This window comes from Tenrec ecaudatus, assembly GCF_050624435.1.
Source record: "Tenrec ecaudatus isolate mTenEca1 chromosome 7 unlocalized genomic scaffold, mTenEca1.hap1 SUPER_7_unloc_1, whole genome shotgun sequence".
Classification (NCBI taxonomy): domain Eukaryota; kingdom Metazoa; phylum Chordata; class Mammalia; order Afrosoricida; family Tenrecidae; genus Tenrec; species Tenrec ecaudatus.
Genome location: NW_027457607.1, coordinates 620,001 through 640,633, shown reverse-complemented (window position 1 = coordinate 640,633; position 20,633 = coordinate 620,001). Strand labels below are relative to the sequence as shown.

Below are 20,633 nucleotides of genomic sequence, written 5' to 3'. Positions count from 1 at the left end.
ATACCAGCAAAGAGAGTTCTGAAAAAGATTAAAAAATAAACCATTTAAATAGCTACATAAAAGTTTAAATACCTAGGAATATACCTAACCAAAGAAACAAAACACCTGTACAAAGACAACTACAGGACATTATTACAAGAAACCTACACAAATAGAAGGATATCCTGTTCTCATGAATAGGACTTAATATTGTGGAATGTGAAAATGGCAATATTACTTAAAGCAATCTACAAATACAACACAATTCCAATACAAATCTCAACTTCATTCTTGATTTAAACAGTCTAATTGGCACTTCAATTACATATCCTACAATTCAATAGTTCAATTATATAAAGAATTGTACAATAATTACCTCAATCAATTTGAGAACATTTACTTCTTCCTTGTACTCATTACTTGTGTAATTATTTTTTTTAGTTATGGCAAATGTGTACACTACAAAACATTCTCCAATTCAGTAATTTCTACATGTAAAATTCAGTGCCATTGATTATACTCTTCATGTTGTATAAGCATTATTGATATTCTTTTTCAAATTATTCCAACTCCATTAACATAAACTCAATGCCCCTAAATAAAAACTCTTCCTCCTTCACCCATGGTAACCACAGGTCAAGTTTGGTTCATTTTTTCTAGCAGTTTTCTTAATATAGTCTTCCCATATCATACACTTCCATAGTTAAATCGCTTTTGAAAAGAGTTGTATATGCATCTTTACAATCAGTTCTAATTTTCCCTTCCCCCTCCCGCAATCATTGTTTGTTTCTCAATTCTCCACACCCTTTCCCCAACTACATTCTTTAAAGAAATTAAAAAGCTAATTACCAACTTCTGAAGGAAAAGGCCCAAGTTAAGCAAAGAACTTCTCATAAGAGAACAAAGTAGAGGGAGGAGTCAAGATGGCGTCCATGTACAATCACCCGCCTGGTGTACCTGTTGTTAGATCAGAAAATTGAGAAGTACAGAGGCCAATAGATTCAGTGTACTAAGGTGGCTGACTCAGACCCACCCCCACCCCCAGCCACCCCCCTAGATAGGACTCTAATCCCCAGAGTGCAGCCTAGGATTTTGCTGAGGGAGCAGGGCACTAATCCACCCAGTGAGAGGGTATTATATATGCCTCCACAGAAATGGGAGTGTGAATGCAGACTCCACCACTGTACGCCAAACTTTGAGGGTAATGTAGCCGCATGGAGCAAATTATGAACAGAGAGGTCTACAGGGCTGGCCCTAATCAGAGCCAATCTGACTCCCTCCCCAGCAGTATGTGTTACAAAGGACAACACTAAACCTACAGGCTGAGGAGAGGAGCCCTCCTGTGATGCCTACACGGAAGCAAACCAAGAAGGAAAAAGAGAGAGGAACTAGACCCCACATCACCATACCAAGCTGTGAGGAGCTGCTAAAGCACAGAGACAACAGCTCAAGACATGATGTCCCCTTGATGGAGCATACCGAGACAGAGGACAATACTGGGGACACACAGAAGGGAGTTAGTCTGGTCTAACACCTTCCCCTCTCCCCCCGTAGGGCAAACCAAGAAGGGAACATGCAATGGGAGAAAAGCCACAAAGCCCCTGAGGATACCCCCACAGTGACTTCAGGGTAGGGGGGACAGTTCCCAGAACCCTCCAGGTCCTGTGGGGAGACAGTCAAAAAGTAGAAGACAGACCTGGAATTATGTGCGCTTTTTCATTTTTTCCCTAATTTTATTTAAGCTTGTGTTTTCCTTTTGTTGTGGCTCTGTTGTTGTTGTTTTGCCTACCTATGAAAAATAGGCATAGGAAGCAAGCCCAAGAAGAAATCAGGTGAACTGAGGGTTCCGGAGAGACTTGGGGGAGTAGGAGGTAGGGGAAGGGAGCGGTGAGCAAACAATGCCATAGACAGGGGAACAACTAGGGAATTAAAATTAATAATGAGGAGGACATAGAGATCCTTGGGGTGTTGGAGCAACAGCAATCTAGCTGAGAGGAATTACTAAGAGACAGGAGAAGGGAGAGTGTGAAGGTGGGGCAGGAGGAAAGTAAAAGGCAACAGAAGAAAGATCTAGGAAGCAAATCTATGGATAGACATATAAACATAGATGTGTACATATATAAATATATTAATTCATAAAATAGAGGTATTGGTCTATGTACATATATTCATATGGAAATACATTGATGAAGTGGACAGACATTGGGCCTCTGCTCTAGCCCTCCCTCAATGCAAGAACACTTTGTTCTAACAACCTGGCATTCTGTGATGCTCACTCCCCCAGTACAATCACTGAAGACCAAATGGGTGCATAAACAAATGTGGTGAAGAAAGCTGATGATGCCTGCCTTTCAAAAGGTATAGCATTTGGGGTCTGAAAGTTTGAAGTTAACAAGCAGCTGTCTAGCAGAGAAGCAACAAGCCCACATGGAAGATAGCACACCTGCTTGTTAGATCATGAGGTGTTGACAGGATCAGGTAACTGGCATCAGCGGACCCAAAACAAACAATATTGTTGACAACAAGGGGGCTCAGAGCAGAGACCCCAAATCCATTTGTAGGCAATAGGACATCCCCTCACAGAAGGGTAACAAGAAAGGGATGAGTCAACCAGGGAGCAATATAGCACCGATGAAACACACACTACTCCTCTGGTTCTTTGAGGCTTCCTCCCCTCATTATCAGGACCCCAGTCTTGCCTTTCAGTTCTGGCTGGAATGGAACATGTTCACTGGTACAGATAAGAGCTCATGACATATGGAATGCAGGTCAGATAAACCCCCAGGGACAGAAATGGGAGTAGCAATACCAGGAAGGCAGGGGGAAAGTGGGGGAACCAATTGCAATGATCGGCACATAATTCCCCCACCCAGGGGGAGAAACAACAGAAACATGGGTGAGGGGAGATAGCGGTCAGTGGCAGATATGAAAATAATAATTTATCATTTATCAAGGAGTCATCAGAGTAGGAGGGGGACGGGAAGGGAGGGATAAAAAAGGAACTGATATCAAAGGTTCAAATAGAAAGAAAAATAACTAGAATATGATGGCAACATACTTGATATAACTGATGTGTTATAAGCGCTGTAAGAGCCCCCCAATGAATTGATCTTTGTTTTTTTGATGGATGAGGTAGTTAGTTTATTGTGCCAACCTGACAGATAAACACATGTGGGGTTAATTGAAGGGGGCAGAGGGATACATGGCTCCGTGAGCCTCACCTTTCTAGTTCTCTGGTCTCTTGCTTTGTGTTGGTCAGACCAGGGTGCAGCTGCCTTAGCAGTTCCCTGCTTGAGCCGCCAAGGCTCACTTCCTGCAGGACATCCCCAAGGAGAAACCGCATAGACCTACCCCAATGCAGCCCTGGGTGGTGGAGCAACCTGTGGAGACCCCTGCCAGCACTGAGGTGTTTACACGTTGTTCACTGGCTGGGCTTTCCTCCTGCAGTTGGCGTCATTGCGTCTGGAGTTCTGCAAGTTTCTTAGATGTTGGTGAAACAATAGTACAGCAGCCGTTGATTTGATGGGTTGTAGAAAGCTGGGCTAGCCCACTGATCTGAACTCCACCGACTGGAAGACGGTGGAATTTGGTAATGACGTCCAGAACCAGCACTGCCATCTCTGTTAGATAAGAGGTAAATGGCTTCAGACCGCACTGAATCGCGTATCGTGTGGTGGTCCTCACAGCTTTTGGCTCAGTCTGCAAAGCATCCCTGGGACAAACAAGGGTCCCATCTGATGTCTCTCCCCATCATCTCACTCGGACGAGTACACAGGCGGGAGGCTTTGCAATCTTGCACATGACTTTAGGAATAGTAAGTTTCAGAAAGCAGCGTAGCTAGCCTTCAACCAGAGGTGGTAGAAATGTCACTCAAACCTCTCTTCCTGTGGCCACGGCCACCCCCATCCCCTTGACCTTTTCGTTGTTTCATGCTGAGTCCGAGCTCTTTTTCACCAACTTGGCTCCGGACTCAGCTTGGACATCTTATCCTCCCGCCATCCCTCCACACCGCGCCAGCGTTCCCCGGCAACCGTCGCTGCTGGGAATTCTGGGAGGGAGGAAGAAGACACTCTTCCTCCAACAGTCTCTGGGAAGCCATGAAACAGCAATCTTTTTAAAAATAATAATAAAAATTAAAAATGTAAAAAGAGAGCAAAGTAGAAGGGCTTTCACTACTTGACCTCAACTTCACTACTTGACAGCCAACGTTGGCAAAACAGCCTGGTACTGGTATAATGATAGATACATAGACCAATGGAACAGGATAGAAACCCCAGAAATAAAAGCATCCACTTAAAGACAACTGATTTTCACCAAATGACCACAAAAACATTAAATGGGAAAAGGACACCCTCTTCAAAAATAGTGCTGGACCATCAGAGAATCTTAATCTTCCCAGATCCGTGCCTCAAGTAGCAAAGAGAGGAGAGTCCATGCCATCCAAAGACCTGAAACACCTCAACAGAAGTGCTACAGCAATGAGAGCAGAACAGAGATTATTAATTAGACTGTTAGCCCAGTGACCCTGGTGCCTGTTTCATGGGACAAGTCAGAAGTCAAGGGACCAAGTGACTAGGAGGCTACAAATCAGGGAGAGACCTGATGGCTGGCTAAAGAGAAGTATTGTGTGGTGAAGAAAGCTGATGGTGCCCAGCTATCAAAAGAAATAGTGTCTGGCAAACAAGTGGCCATCTAGCTCAGAAGCAACAAAGCCCACAGAGAAGAAGCACACAAGCCTAAGTGGACACGAAGTTTTGAAGAGATCAGGTAGCAGACACCAAAGAACAAAATCCATCATTGTGTGATCACCTTCCCCACATAAATGCTGAAGACGAATGTGTGCATAGGTAACTGTGGTGAAGAAGGCTGATGGCGCCTGGCTATTGAGAGATATAGCGTCTGGGGTCTTAAAGGCTTGAAAGTAAACAAGTGGCCATCTATCCCAGAAGCAACAAAGCCCACATGGAAGCAGCACACCAACATGTGTGATCATGAAGGGCTGAGGGGACCAGGTTTCAAGCACCAAAGCCAGGGGTGGGGGGGAATCATATCATAGTGAATGAGAGGAGCACATGATGGGGTCCCAATGCCCATCTGTAGACAACTGGCTAGACCAGAGGATGCACAGCGGTACAGATGGGAACTGGAAACACAGGGAATCTAGGACAGATGAACCCCTCAGGACCAGCGGTGAGAGTGGCAATACCGGGAGGGAAGGGGGCATAGAAAAGGGGAACCGATCACAAGGCTCTACATATAACCTCTCTGGGGGATGGGCAACAGAAAAGTGGGTGAAGGGAGATGCCGGGCAGTGTAAGATAAAATAATAATTTATAAATTATTAAGGGTTCATAAGGAAGTGGGGAGCGGAGAGGGAGGGGGAGGGAAAAAAAGGAAAATGAGGAGTTGATTCCAGGAACCCAAGTGGAAAGCAAATTTTGAGAATGATGAGGGCAATGAATGTATAAGTGTGCTTTACCCAATTGATGTATGTATGGATTGTGATGAGTTGTATGAGCCCCAATAAATGATTTTTAAAAAGAGAGAAGTATTGTTTTTACCAACAAGTGTCCATTAACCATATATCACTCCCTCTGATGTTCGCCTTAAAAACCACTTTGACAGAGGAGACCTCACCTCAGCTGGGGTCAGTTTATCAAAATGGGGGGGAGGGAGAAGACCATCAGTTGCTGCCATACAACATTGTGCTGTCACTCCAAATCAACCCAGACCCCTACAAGAGTGATAAACAAACGTTTCTGGAGATTCCAGTTTAGATGGGGAGAAAGAAGCATGCATGTCTCTGAGAAGATGATTGCATTACTATTGGGTCAACAGGAAGGAGCAACTTCACATTGGGAAAGAAATACATAACAGTGTGTACATAGAACCCAAAGGAAGAGTATGCACTATACTAATTGGACAATTTTGACCTCGTTTTCATCTAGCCTTGGTGATCCAGGCCATGTGCTATAGTCTAACAAACTTTGGACTGTGCGCTTTCAAGGTGAACAACATCCTTCATAGCAGGCCACACCAGAAGGACTCAATGTGGAAACTCCACTAAGTGAACTGGAGTTTACCCCAAATTCACCTGTAGCCCTCGGACTTAACGCGGAAACTCCCTAGTGTGAAAAGAAGGAGATGACTGCTATCTCAAGGGTATAGAATTGGTGGCTGTTGGACTTTGGTTCAGATATTTTGCCTTGATGGTGCCCAATGCAGGGTGAGCCGGAACTACCATATATTTGCTATTTAAAAAAACTTTATTAGGGGCTCATACAGCTCTTAACACAATTTATACATGCATCCGTTGTATCGAGCACATTCGTGCATATGTTGCCATCATCATTTTCAAAACATTTCTTTCTATTTGAGCCCTTGGTATCAGCTCCTCATTTTCCCCCTCCCTCCCCCACACTCCCTCCCTCATGAACCCTTGATAATTTATAATTTTTTTCTTTATGTCCTACACTAACCAATGTCTCCCTTCACTCACTTTTTTATTGTCCATATCCCTAGGAGGGGGTTATATGTCGATCATTGTGATTGGTTCCCCCTTGTCCCCTCCACTTTGCTCTTCCCCTCCTGGTCTCATTATTGGTCCTGAGGGGTTTGTCTGTCCTGGATTTCCTGTGTTTCCAGCTCTTATCTGTACCAGTGTACATGCTCTGATCTAGCCAGATTTGTATGGTAGAATTGGGGTCATGATAGTGGGGGGGGGGGGTAGGAAGCATTAAAGAACTAGAAAAGTTGTATGTTTCATTGCTGTTATACTGCATCATGACTGGCTCATCTTTACAGATGGGCTTTGGGTCTCCATTCCTTGCTCGCCCTCATTCACATTGATATGACTTTTTTGTTATGGGTCTTTGATGCCTGATACCTGATTCCATCGACACCTCATGATCACACAGGCTGGTGTGCTTCTTTCATGTGGGCTTTGTTGCTTCTGAGTTCGATGGCTGCTTGTTTATCTTTAAGCCTTTAAAACCTCAGATGCTATATCTTTTGATAGCCAGGCACCACCAGCTTTCGTCACCACATTTGCTTATGTACCCGCTTTGTCTTCAGCAGTCTTGTCAGGGAAGGTGAACATCACAGAATACCAGGTTACTAAAACAAAGTGTTCTTTCATTGAGTACTTGACTAGAGGCCCAAAGTTTGTCTGCTACCTTAATACTTAACCTACAAATATATGTCCATAGACCTATATACCTATCATTATATATAAATATATTTACATATATACATGCCTGTATTTAGACCTCCATAAATGTCCTTTGTCTCCTAGTTCTTTCCTCTTTTCACTTTTCTCTGGTCCCAGTATCATGTTCAGCCTTCATTCGGGTTTCAGTAATTCCTCTCAGCTACATTGCTCTTGATCAAGCCCCACCAGGCATCCTGTGCTCTCCTTGCCATCGATTTTAGATAATTTGTTATTCCCTTGTCCCAAGACTTGTTGACATTCCCCTTCCCCCCCCCCTTCCTGTGTCCCCCCGGGAACCATCAGTCTCATTGTTCTCTCTTCCAGATTATTTATCCCACCTATCTTCACACTTGATCTTAGCAAAAAGGCCGAGAAGCAATATCTTACCTAGATAGGTAAGCAGAGACAATAATAAGCACAAAAACAAGACAAAACAAAACAACAACAAACCAAGCTTCAAAAAAAGAGAGAAAAATCTATAAATAGTTCCAAGTCTGTTTGTTGGCCTTTAGGAGTGTTTTCCAGTCGAGTCTGATGGGGTGCCACACCCTGGCCCCAAAATTTATTTTTGGTATTCCATAGGAACTTCATTGCTTTTCTCCCCTTGGTGCTCTGTTGTACTACCCTTCATGTTTCACCCCGTTGTGGTAGAGTCAAATGGGACACAATTCCCACATTGTGTCTCCAATGTTGACCCCCGTAGCACTATGGGTCAGTGAGGGACGTTGTGTATTGTAGTGGGATCTGCCCTATGATCCTCTCGGTGCATTGGCTGCTCTAAGCAGGGATATCTTGCTTGGGGCTTGGCCCAGGATGTGTTCCACTCTCTCCTTTCATCTTTGTTTGTTCCTGGTGCTCTGATATTTACTATTTTAATATCTTTCTTGCTTCATCGTGACATGTATTAATATGACTGCATGGTTATGCCTTTTAAATGAATGTTATTGAAAGTTTTGCCCTATTATCAACCCCCATTATTTGTGTAAATAATATCCACTTAAGAGTTAAACTGAAAAAAAAAGAGTTAAACTGTAAAAATCATCTATACTTGTATGGTTTCCTTTTCTCAACAGTGTTCTGAATTCCATACCATTGGCGAAGTTCATGTAACTGTCAACAGAATTACCTTATGCCTCAGGGGATGTTTGATAATGTTCTCTAACATAAAATTATATTGATGTTTCTAAAGTGAAGCAGAAACTTATAAAAATCATTCATAGATGAATCAACCTGGGACTTAAACTTAATTCTAGTCCCAATCTATGAACAATTTGTTCTTGTGATATGGCCCTGGTTGTTGCTTGCTTTCATTAGGAGATCACTGAGGATATGGGTGCTGTAGCAAAGACCTCGACGCTAATCCATTCTAGAAGGAATTTCGAGATATGATGCAGTAGAATTCCAAAGCAATTTTTCCCATAAGAAATAACTGAAAACAGATTAATCCGTTATCAACCATCAAGTTTTTACCCCAACCTTGCCTTTTTATACAAAACATTACACAGAAACTTCACAGTAAATAAGTTCAGAGTTAAATAATATAATTTAAATAAGAAACACAACGTTAAAAACAGTTTTTTGGTTTGGGGTGTTTTTTTTATGGTAGCATGCTCACCTCAGCCCCCTTGGTGGTGCATGCGGATGTGGAAGGTGGGAGTGACAGGGGAGAGAGAGCAGGGAAGGGAGACAGGGGGAGAGGGAACAGGGGAGAGAGGGACCAGCAGAGAGAGGATGGTAGGAGAGGGGAGAGGGCCAGAGGAGGAAGGACGGGGAGAGAGCGATGTCTTTCTTTCTTTTAAAAATACTTTTATTGGGGGGCTCTTACAAGTTTTGTATCTGGATCTAGAGTCATTGTTTGGAAGGGGAGTCCCCTTCCGTAAAATCAACCGGTAGTTGCTTTTCAGGAGTTTTTTCCCTTCTTAGCCTTTCTTCACTAGGACCTGGCTGGCTTTCTCTTTAAAAAAGCTGTCTAATGTGGTCTACTATTGGCATTTCCTTAACTACTTTCTAAAAGAGTTTACTAATTATCCTTAACAATATTGATAACAAAGTTAACGAGTTCCTTATCATCATGAATCTTGTCAAAAGCTCATTCTTATGACCCGTTATTTTAATCTAAAAACTGTACAAAAGTCACAAGAACTAAGAAAATTATAGAAAAACGTTTGGAACACAGCCACAAAAGGTTTAAACAATGTGTACTAACAACACCAACTAAAGCAGAGTGAAACACAAACTGCTTTTGTTTACAAAAACCACGTGTATCAGTTCAGATTGCACTGTTTTGTTCCAGCTCTGATGAAAAATGTTCTTGACATTCCAATTTTGTTGAGTACTGATGAGGTTGAATACTGGGGGTTCTACTGTATTGACATTTTCACTGTTAAGTCCACCTTCCATGAACATGGGACAGTTTTGCATTCATGTAGATTTCTTTGGGTTTCTTATAGTAGTGTTCTGTATTTTTCTTTGCTCAGGTCTGTTATGTATTTTGTTATGATTATTCTTAAGTATTTCATTTTTTGTATGGTGACTGTATATCATAGTTTTCTTGATGTCGCCATTGAGAGTTATCTCAGTTGGTTATACGGGAATCTAATTTATTTCTGTTTATTAATTTTGTATCCTGACACGTTACCAAACTCCTCGATTATTTCCAACAATCTTTCTGTGGAATCCTTGAGGTTCTCTATATGTAGGATCATGTCACCTGAAAGTAGTGAGAGTTTCGATTCTTCTTTGCCTAATTTGATTCTCTTGATTTCTTTCTGTTTTCTAATGATTCTGGATAAAACTTTGAACACAATGTGGTATGAGTGGTGATAGGAAACATCCTTGTCAAGTTGACATGGAGACTCTTTTCCGTTTTTCCCCATTGAGCCTGATGTTAGCTGTTATTTTTTTTTTGTATATGGTTTTTATTATGTTGAGGACTGTGCTTTCTAATCCTATATATATTTAATCATTTTATTAGAGGCTCATACAACTCTTATCTCAATCCATACATACATCAATTGTGTAAAGCACATCTGTACATTCATTGCCCTCATCATTCTCAAAACATTTGCTCTCCACCTAAGCCCCTGGCATCAGCTCCTCATTTTTACCCCTCCCTTCCCACTCCCCCCTCCCTCATGAACCCTTGATAATTTATCAATTATTATTTTGTCTTATCTTGCACTGTACGACATCTCCCTTCACCCACTTTCCTGTTGTCCGTCCCCCAGGGAGGAGGTTATATGTTGATCCTTGTAATCAGCTGCCCATTTCCAACCCACCCTCCTGGTATCACCACTCGTAGGACTGGTCCTGAAGGGATCATCCTCCCTGGATTCCCTGTGTTTCCAGTTCCTATCTGTATCAGTGTACATCCTCTGGTCTAGCCAGATTTGTAAGGTAGAATTGGGATCATGATAGTGGGGGGTGGGGAGGAGCATTTAGGAACTAGAGGAAAGTTGTATGTTTCATAGTTGCTAAATTCCACTTTGACTGGCTCATCTCCTCCCCGAGACCCTTCTATAAGGCGATGTCCAGTGGCCTACAAATGGGCTTTGGGTCTCCACTCCGTACTCCACACCTGATTCACAATGATATGATTTTTTGTTCTGATGATGCCTGATCCCTTCAACACCTCATGATCACACAGACTGGTGTGCTTCTTCCGTGTGGCCTTTGTTGCTTCTGAGCTAGATTGCCACTTGTTTATCTTCAAGCCTGCAAGACCCCAGACACTGTATCTTTTGATAATATTTTGGTTTTCTTCACCTTTTAGGTCATTTTTATCACTTGGTCTTCTAATATTTGGGTCATGAGATATTTATCTTTGGGATCACAAACTCTTGTTTCTATTTTGTTTTTTCACAGTCTTATCTAGTTCTAATATTTTGGTGCATAACTTTTGTATTTCTATTTGGAGTTGTTGAATTATTTTTAGCTTTTCATTCATTTTGTCAGAATTATCTTTTAGAGAAATTGTGGTCTCCATTATAGTCACTTGTTTTTTCTCTATTTCTATAAATCCCCCGCCTCCATTCCCTTAAAGTAACTGAAACCTGTCATTTCTGTAATCTCCCACATGGGAGGATGCATGGTCTTCTCCTCCAGGAGCTCCTCTAGGTCCACATCTGTATGTATTGGAGTTAACTGGATTATCCTGTTTCTGCAAGTTGTAGAGATTGACTGTTGTCTCCCAGGCGTGCTTTTAAAAAATATTTCTTAATACAGAGCAACCCCCATACCTGTTGTGGAACATGAGTAATTAAAGATGACCATGCAATTCAGCACTAGCCCACCCCCAGCAGGAGCCAAAGGCAGAAAGCAGTTTACTTTTGCCTTCATCAAAGTCCCACTTTGAGGCTGGCTCCCAAGTCACCAGGGAGTGTCAGGTAATGATCCATCTTACCAACAGGATGAAGTAGAGAATGAACTATTTAGAACACAACATTCTGAAGATTGTATGTCAGTGCTGGGCCCAGTTTCTATTTTGCGTGGGCCAGAGAGCCAGGCAAGTGACAACACTTTGGATCCTGGGCCTGAGGACTCACCACTGAGCTGAGTGTCTCCCCTAATGCAAGTCTTTTCAATTCTGCACCTGCCCAGGGTTGGTTAATCTTCAGATGGCATTGAAGGAGTTCTGCCACAATCCATTCCCCCAAATTCAAGCCAGATGCCGGAAGTCAGTGCAAAGCAGACCTATTTTTTTCTTATCCGGCTGATAGGCAATGAGCCCGTCTAGAATGCCTCAGTCTAGAATACCTCAGTCCCAGGAACCCTCTGATTACTTCCAGTCCAGGTCTGACTTAACCTCTCCCCAGTTGGGGAAGTGGGTCAATTGTGTTGGGAGGGAAGTAGATGGTGATCAGCTTACTACTAAGGTCCAGAAACATTGGGACAGGGCAGAACAACGTGAATCAGAGGCATTCTGCTTGGCAGCACAAAATTCACACTTTTGATTTTTGGGATCTTTTGTTGTCAATTGCTCCCTCTGAAGTGCTGAAATATAATTAACAGGGACTTGAACTTCTCAGACTACCGTAAAATTTCCGCTATTTCTTGGAGAGGGATTCAGAGTAGGTCTGATTATGTGTTGGGTCTCACTTATTAGTTTTTCTTATTGAGGTGTTGCAGAGTTCTATCGATTTTAGTTCCTTGTCTATTGTGTCATTGCTATAGATTTTTTCCCAGTCCATAGACTCACATTTTACTCTTTTGATAATGTCTTTTGATGTGCAGAGGGGTTTTTAACAGGTCCCACTCCTTTATTTTGACTTCCACTGTGTGCGCTTCCTTTACTATACTTGGTACTCTGTCATAGAGCCCTTAAGTTTGTCCCAGTTTTCTCATTGATGATTCTGTTACCTCTGCGGTTTACATTTCAATTTTTAATCCATCTTGAGTTCATTTTTGTGTATGGAGTGAGGTATGAGTCCGGTTTCGTTCTTCTGCACATGGAGATCCAATTTATGCAACACCATTTGTGGTAGAGAGTGTCCTTTTCCCACTTAAGGATTTTGGTCTTTTTTTTGAAAATCAGTTGTCTGTAGAAGGATGATTTTATTTCTGGGTTTTCTTTTCTATTCCATTGGTCTATGTAGCTGTCATTTTACCAGGTTGTGTTGACTTTGTGGCTTTTTAATAGGTTTTGAAGTTGAGTAGTGTAAGGTCTACGACTTTGTGAGGTGTTTTTTATCCTGGGTCCCATCCCTCTGTATATGAATTTGGTCATTAGTTTCGCCATTTATATAAAGAATGAAATTGGGGGTTGGATTGGCTTTGCATCGTATTTGTAGATTATCATACATAGTATTGACATTTTCACAATATTGAGGGTTCCTATCCAAGAACAAGAGATATTTTTCCATATGTGTAGGGTTCTTTTGGTTTCTTGTAGCTATTTTGTACAGAATTTTTGGTTTTTGGTTAGGTTTATTCCAAAGTATTTCATTTTTTGATGACTTTTATAAGTGGTATTATTTCCTTGATGTCTTTTTTGAGCTCTTTTCACTAGTATATAGAAATCCAATTGATTTCGCTGCTTGTTAATTTTTTATCCTGCTATTTTACCAAATCCCTTAAGGGCTAGTTGTTTCCAACAGTCTTTTTGTGGAGTTGGGGGTTCTATAAAATTATATTGTCTGAAAATGGTGAGACCTTCACTTTTTCTTAGCCAAGTTACAGTGATTGTTTTTGTTTTCTAATTGTTCTGGCTAAGACTTTGAACATGAGGTTAAAGAAGAGTAGTGCTAGAGGGTGTCCTTGTCTATTTCCCATTCTCATGCAAAATGTTTCAGTTTTTCCCCATGAATGGTATTGGCCCTTGGATTTTTGTATGTGGTCATTATTATGTTGATGAATTTTCCTTCAATTCCTTTTTTATTGAGTGTTTTAATCAGAAATGTGTGTTGGGTCGTGTGGCGGAGCTGAGTGAGCATTGCTGCAATGTTCTGAGAGTTTGGGCTAGCTTTGGGCACTCTGCTCTGGTCGTGGTGCACTTGCTATGCTTCCTGTGGGCAGGCAGTGACCTGAGCCTAATGTGGGCTGAGTGCAAGGGCAACACCCAGAATGGGAGCTGATTGATATGACGGTGTGGGTTCCCGGGGTATCAAGTGTAACTGGTGAGGAGTTGGCTTACCAGCTATCTAAACTAGGAGTTTCTCTTGTGATACCCACCAGAAAAATGGACAAGCTGAAGGGGTGAAACAAAAATGTTTTGAGAATGGCAATTTAAAAGGAAAAGATGTACTTATTTTGCCCCTTGACCTAATGAACATAAAATCCCATGAAGCGGCCACCAAGGCTGTTCTCCAGGAGTTTGGTAAAATTGACATTCTGGTCAACAATGTTGGATGATTCCAACGTCCTTTGTCCATGAACACCAGCCTGCATGTCTACAGAGAGCTCATGACACTTAACTAACTAGGGACCGTGTCCTTGACAAAATGTGTTCTGCCTCACATGATCGAGAGGAAGCATGGCAAGATTGTCACTGTCAATAGCATAATGGGTATAGTGTCTGAGCAGCAAGCATGCTCTTCGGGTTTTTTATTTTTAATAGCCTCTGAACTTGCTACATATCTCAGTATTATCATTTCTACCATTTACCCAGGACCAATACTGAAGTCAAATATTGTGATGAATGAACTGAAGAAGTCATGAAGCCTTTAGGTAATGATGGAGACCAGCCCTTCAAGATGGCAACCGGTCATTTTGCCCAATTGATTTTAATCAGTATGGCCAATGATTTGAAAGATACCTGAATCTCTGATCACCCGTTTGTTTATTACATACTTGGGCCAATACATGCCAACCTTGACTGGGTGGCTAACCAGAAAATTAGGAAAGAGGAGAATTGAGAATTTTAAGAGTGATGTGGATGCTGACACCTATTATTTTAAATCCTTCAAGAAAAATCACAATAAAAAGAGCAATTTGGATTTTTCAAGCCACTAGAGAGAGATGGAAACCACAAAAACAATTTTCTTATGCACTGAAGACTAATGTATGGTTTCAATTTTTAATAGATGTAAGTTTTACTTCAACATATAACAGATGAAGAAAGCATGACAAGAATCTTATCATAAAAGTAATAATAACACCTATTCCTGGACAAAGAATATTTTAAAATAATACACAGAATTTCCCAAATGACTGCATTTTGAAATGGTAAACAGGACTCTAGAAACCATCATTTATTAAATGCATGTTATATGCAAAAAAGGTTGTTGGTGTCCAATGCTCTTCTGCACATATTTATATGATCTGCTTCTTTTTTGTCTTATGTGGTGGATTACAATGATATTTTTCAAATGCTGTACCATCCTTGCATCCTTAGTATCAATCCTACTTTGTCACGATGAATTAATGTTTTTATATATTATTGGAACCTATTGGCCAGAATTTTGTTGACAATTTTTGCATCGATGTTCATAAGGGATACTGGTATGTAGTTTTCTGTCTTTGTAAGATCTTTGCCTGGTTTTTATATCAGGATTATGCTCATTTCATAGAATGAATTTGAGAGTTCTGTCGCTTTCTATATTTTTGAATAGGCAGTGTGGAACTGGTGGCAGCCCTTCTTTGAATACTTGGTAGCATTCCCCCATGAAACGATCTCATCTTACACTTTTCTTCTCTGGAAATTTCGTGATCACCTCTATTTCTTGTTTTGTTATTGGTCTGCTTTGGTTTCCTACTCTGAGTTAGTGATACGAATTGCACTCAATCATTGTGTATTTTTTTTTTCATTTTTGTTGGCTACTATTGAGTAATCACTTTTTTGAATTTTTTTGCTTGTATGTATTTTTGCATGAAGGCTATTGATAATATAAGTTTCTGTTTTCGTAGTATCTGCCTGGCTTTGGTTTTAGCTTAATAAAATGAATTCTGGAATATTCCCCCCTTTTCTGTATTTTGGAGTAGTTTGAGTAGAATTGAAGTCAGCACTTCTCTGACCAATCAGATCTGACAGTGAAGTCACGTGGTGCAGAACTATTTTGGGTTGCATTTTTAGTGACCTGTTCAATTTTTGCCTTGGTGATAAATCTGCTAAAAATTTCTACCTTAATGTCTTTTCATTTGGATAGGTAGTGTTTCTAGAAAAATGTCCATTTCTTCTAGGGTTTCAAATTTACTGGAGTATATTTATTCATAGAATTCTGTTATTATCCTTTTATTTCAGTTAATTCTGTCATGACATCGCCCATTTAATTTCATATACATATTATTTGCATCTTCTTACTTTCTTGCCAATGGTTTACCAATTTTATTCTTTCAACAGACCTACTTCTAGTCTTGCTAACACTTTACCTTTTTCTCCATTTTATGTCTGCTTGAATCTTTGCTATTTTTTTATTTACTGACTATACATATGCTTATTTTGCTGCTGTTTTTCAAATGGTTGCAGATATTGGGTTTAGGCACTGAGTTTGGTCCTTTCTTCTTTTTGATGTGTGTATTTACTAGTAGGAATTGTCCTCTGAGTACTGTTTTTGCTGTGTCACAAAGATTTTGGCATGTTGTATTTTCATTCTTGTTTGACATATATATATATATATATATATATATATATATATATATATATATATATATATATACTGAATAAATTTTATATATATATAATTTATTCAGTTACCCAGTAGTGTGTGTTTTCTTTGGCTTATCATAATTTATTTTATGTTAAAATGTACAACTTTTTTGTTTTTGTTTCTGTGTGTTTTTTTAAGTGATTGAGTAAAAAGAGAACAGATAAATACAAGAGTGTCACTGGCTATTTAATACAAGGATTACAGGTGCAAAGGTTACAAAAAAGGAAGCAATATAAACAGACACAAATAACCTTTTTGCTTTTTTTACATGTGATTTGAAAGCTTAGTTTGAGCTATTCAGAAGCTACTTTTCTATTTTTCCTTAAAAAATAACTCCACTATTTTATAAAGAAAGAAAAATCTACAGATGGAATGAAAATGTAAAGTTAGAGGCATTTCCATAAAATAGCAACTTTATACCAAATTCACTATTTTTTTAAATGCTGCCAAGTATTTGGACATATCTGAAATGTTTCAAAACCTGACATATAAACACTGAGATATGCTTCATTCAATAAACAGAAGTCTACATTTATAAAACAGAAAGCTGCCTTTTCCCCCCAAAAAAAATCTGTCACCAAAAATGGAAAAAGGTCTCACCTTTACACCAAACGTTTAGCAATAAAACCCCTCTGACTAATCAAATGGGAATAGCTATTATAGCTCTTTACAGTTTTATAATTAACAACAATATAGTTTTGTTCTTTTTTTTCACACTCTCAAAGCAGGGCACCCTAATCAAGGCAAAAAAACCCTTAAGAAATGGCTTACTGTTAGCACAACACTTGTACAGTACTCCAAGACCCACTGTCACTAACAAAGACATTAGCGGCATGCTCAAGTGTCACCTTAAACAAAATATACAGTAACTGAAAGCCTAACGGCATTTTCATGGAGTGGACACGCCATTAAGCAACACAGGGCTTGTTCAGCTTTCTCCGTCGCCATACTCTGTCCCTGGGGAGCCTCAAGCACAAGCAACCATGACCCCACCCCCCCAACCTGACTCCTTCTCCAATGAATCTGCCGCCACCCCTTCTGCAGCGGAACCTGGCTGCATCAAATCTTGGCATCTCCCACAGCCAACGACTGCAAACCCAGATCGCCAGCAAGGGCCACATCTCCATGAGAACCAAGTCGGCATCTCTGTCACCAGTGGCTGCCACCCATCAGTCACAAATCTATGGTCGCTCCCAGACCGTAGCCATGCAGGGTCCTGCACGGACTCTAACCATGCAGAGGCATGAACACGAGTGTGAACTTGATGCCAGCCCCAGCGTATAATGTCAACTCAGTGAACATGAACAGCCTCAATGCCATGAACGGGTACGGCATGTCCCAGCCGATGATGAACAGTAGCTACCACAGCAAGCATGGCTACATGAATCAGACCACCCAGTACCCTGTGCAGATGGGCATGATGGGGAGCCAGCCCTATGCCCAACAGCCAATGCAGACCCCTCCCCATGGTAACATGATGTACACAGCCCCTGGCCACCATGGCTACATGAACACAGGCATGTCCAGTCTCTCAATGGGTCCTACCCAGTAGTTTTTAAAGAGGATGTTATTCAGTTTCTATGTATTTGATAGTTTTCGTTGATCTTCCTGCTTTTCATTTCCAACTTTATATTGTGACTTCTTAGTATTTTGATATTTTTAATTTATTCATGTTCCCTTGTGACCTTGCATAGGATGTATTCTGGAGACTGTGCATAAGCAGTGGAAAAGACTATGTCTTATGCTGCTGTTGCCTCGAGTGTTTCGTAAATGTCTGTGAGGTTAAACTAGTTGATTGTGTTATTTAGCTCTTCTGTGTTATTGGTGATTTTCTTTTTGGCTGTTCTGTTCATTCTCAAAAGTGGTGTATTACAGTCTCCTATTATTATTATGGAGTTGTCAGTTTCTCTGTTCAATTCTATTAAAGTTAGGTTTGTGTCTTTTAGAGCTCTTTCATTGTTTGCACAGATGTTTATTATGTTATGTTCTCTTGTTGGATTAATTCTTTATTGTACAATCTTTCCTTGTCTCTTTTCTGGTTGTTGCCTTAGTTTATTATATTCCATTCCTGCTCCATTTTGGTTGGCTTTTTAGTTATAAATTAATTTTTTTCATTGCTGTTTTCACTGTTCACTGAATTTTTATGATTTTCCTTTTTAAAACATTGGTGGCAAAGGTCTATTTTCTGTTTGCTAATCCTTCTAAGTTTGTGACAGTCCTTTCTATATTGACATCACCTTGATTTTATCTATATTTGACATTACATAACTACCCACCCCATTTTGCTTTGTAGTTGCTATTGTTTACCAAGTGACATTTGGTTCTCTAGGTTGTGTCATTTTATCTTCCATACTTCTATCTCTGGGTTAATTTCTGGTGATGGTATAAAGTGTCTTAATCTCACGTTGCTTTCTGCCATTACTGATTCTCTGTCTGATGCACTCCCTTTAGCATTTCTTATAAATGTAGTTTGGTTTCCAAAATATTCTTATTTTCTGTTTATCTGGAAAGTCCCACTTTGCGATCATACTTGAGTAATACAGTTGGCATTACTAGGTTGCTCTAAAAGAGTGGTATAAGCCAAACAGTGGCTTTTGAGGGGATCTGTGGGATGAGTGAATTAAATTCAAGGCAGAGAGTTCAACTTAGAAAGTTAGCATGAGTGTTTTGGAGAGATCCGAAGAATTAATCTTGATCTGTTGTCTTGAAGGACACACGTTCCCTATCAGGAGTCCCGGTACTACAGTAGGTTAAGCATTGAACTGATAACCATGAAAGATAAGACTCTTTGCTCTCAAAGATTTACAGTCTCAGAAACCCTAAGGAGCAGTTCCATTCGGGCCTATAGGGTCACAATGAGTTGGAATTGACTTTATGGCAGAGGGTTAGGTTTTTGGTTTTGTGCCCTATAAAAAGAGGAGATAAAGGAGGAATTCAGCTTGCAGGGCGTTATGGAGCAAAACCAACAGATTTAAGTGTTGCCTCCTCTTATGACTGTGAAAGGGAGGAATGAGTTTGTACATTGCTGGGCGGGGGCGGGGTGGGGGCGTCCCTTTTATGGTTGTTCTACAGAAGCTCTGGAGGGCGCTGTGGTTGCCTGCTTGGCTACTAACCTGAAGACTGGCAGTTTAAATCCACCCAGCGTCTTTGAAGTACTGGAGTCAATTTTTAGAATGTAAAACCGCATGCTGTTACCTTATAAAAATGAATTATGTTTGAAAACAAACGAAAGCTTGTGTTTTATCCTGTTTTTAAAAACGTTTAAAATATTTGCGCCATGTAGAGATGAATGTATTTCATGTTGGGAGCTCTCTTGACCGCTGAGGTGTATTTATTAAGGAGAAATGTAAATCCACGTGTTATTCAGAACAGCCTTGTGAGACATTTTGGTGTTACTACTATTGGAGTCTTTAAACATTTCAAGTACCTAAAAGTTGAATGTATGTGACAATTTGCACTGGCGGAACTGATCGTGAACCTGTTACAGAAAATGATGTCTCGCTTGTCAGGTTTCAGCCATTAAGCTCGCTTTTCTTATTGCATCTGCCTGTCTCAGAGCGATGCCCCTGAAGAGTCATTCAGGATGGATGTCTTTGCAGCCCGCCTTCCTCTTAGGCATTTCACAAACCAGCTCTCCTTAAATTTAGGCAACACACTTGTATTCCATGTGCTTACCACTGAAACCTCCGCAGAGAGGGGGAAACACCGCCAACAACCACAACAACCTGGAAGACACTATCGATCTATTTTCCTTCTTTTGAAAAAGAGGAAAAGTAGAGATCTTACAAAAGCACCTTTGATATGCAGGTGCAACCAATGAACCAATATGAACCAGTTCAGAGCCCCGCTCCTTCGTGGCTCGAGCTTCTTTCTTTAGGGGTGAACATTGCCTTTGGAGTCGAGGAAACATTGAAGATGTTGGCAGTTCTCGGCTCCTACTCTTTCCCACTCGTTTTAGAAACGAGTTGGCTGCAATCATGTTTATAGATAGTGTAAGATTAGCTTTCAGGTGGAAAAGGTTTGAGATGTTGAGGAATCCAGTGATGGTTGATCTAGAGAATAAAACCCGTTCTACGTAAGGCTCCTCATGCTTGCCAGTTCTTAAACGAAGCAATTTCCCATCAAAATAAACCCATCCAGGGGTTGCAGATCCACTTCTGTACAGACGAGAGCCAAGGAAACCCCATGCGGCAGTTCTCTCCCTCATATGGGTGTCCCGGTGAGCCAGTGGCGACCCGCCTGGCGGCAACCACAAGAACAACAATGTTGTTTGGTTTCTAGTGAGGGTAAGCGTTTTCTTTTCTCCTAGTGGCCAGCTGTTCCTTTTTCCGTTTGGAAATTGATCTGTTCGGGTCTCTGGG

At 40.8% G+C, this 20,633-nt stretch overlaps 1 pseudogene; it reads left to right on the top strand.

Moving 5' to 3' along the window:
• The first annotated feature begins 13,470 nt into the window (after positions 1-13,470).
• Positions 13,471-14,638, top strand: LOC142435899 (dehydrogenase/reductase SDR family member 7 pseudogene; annotated as a pseudogene).
• Positions 14,639-20,633: the final 5,995 nt, after the last annotated feature.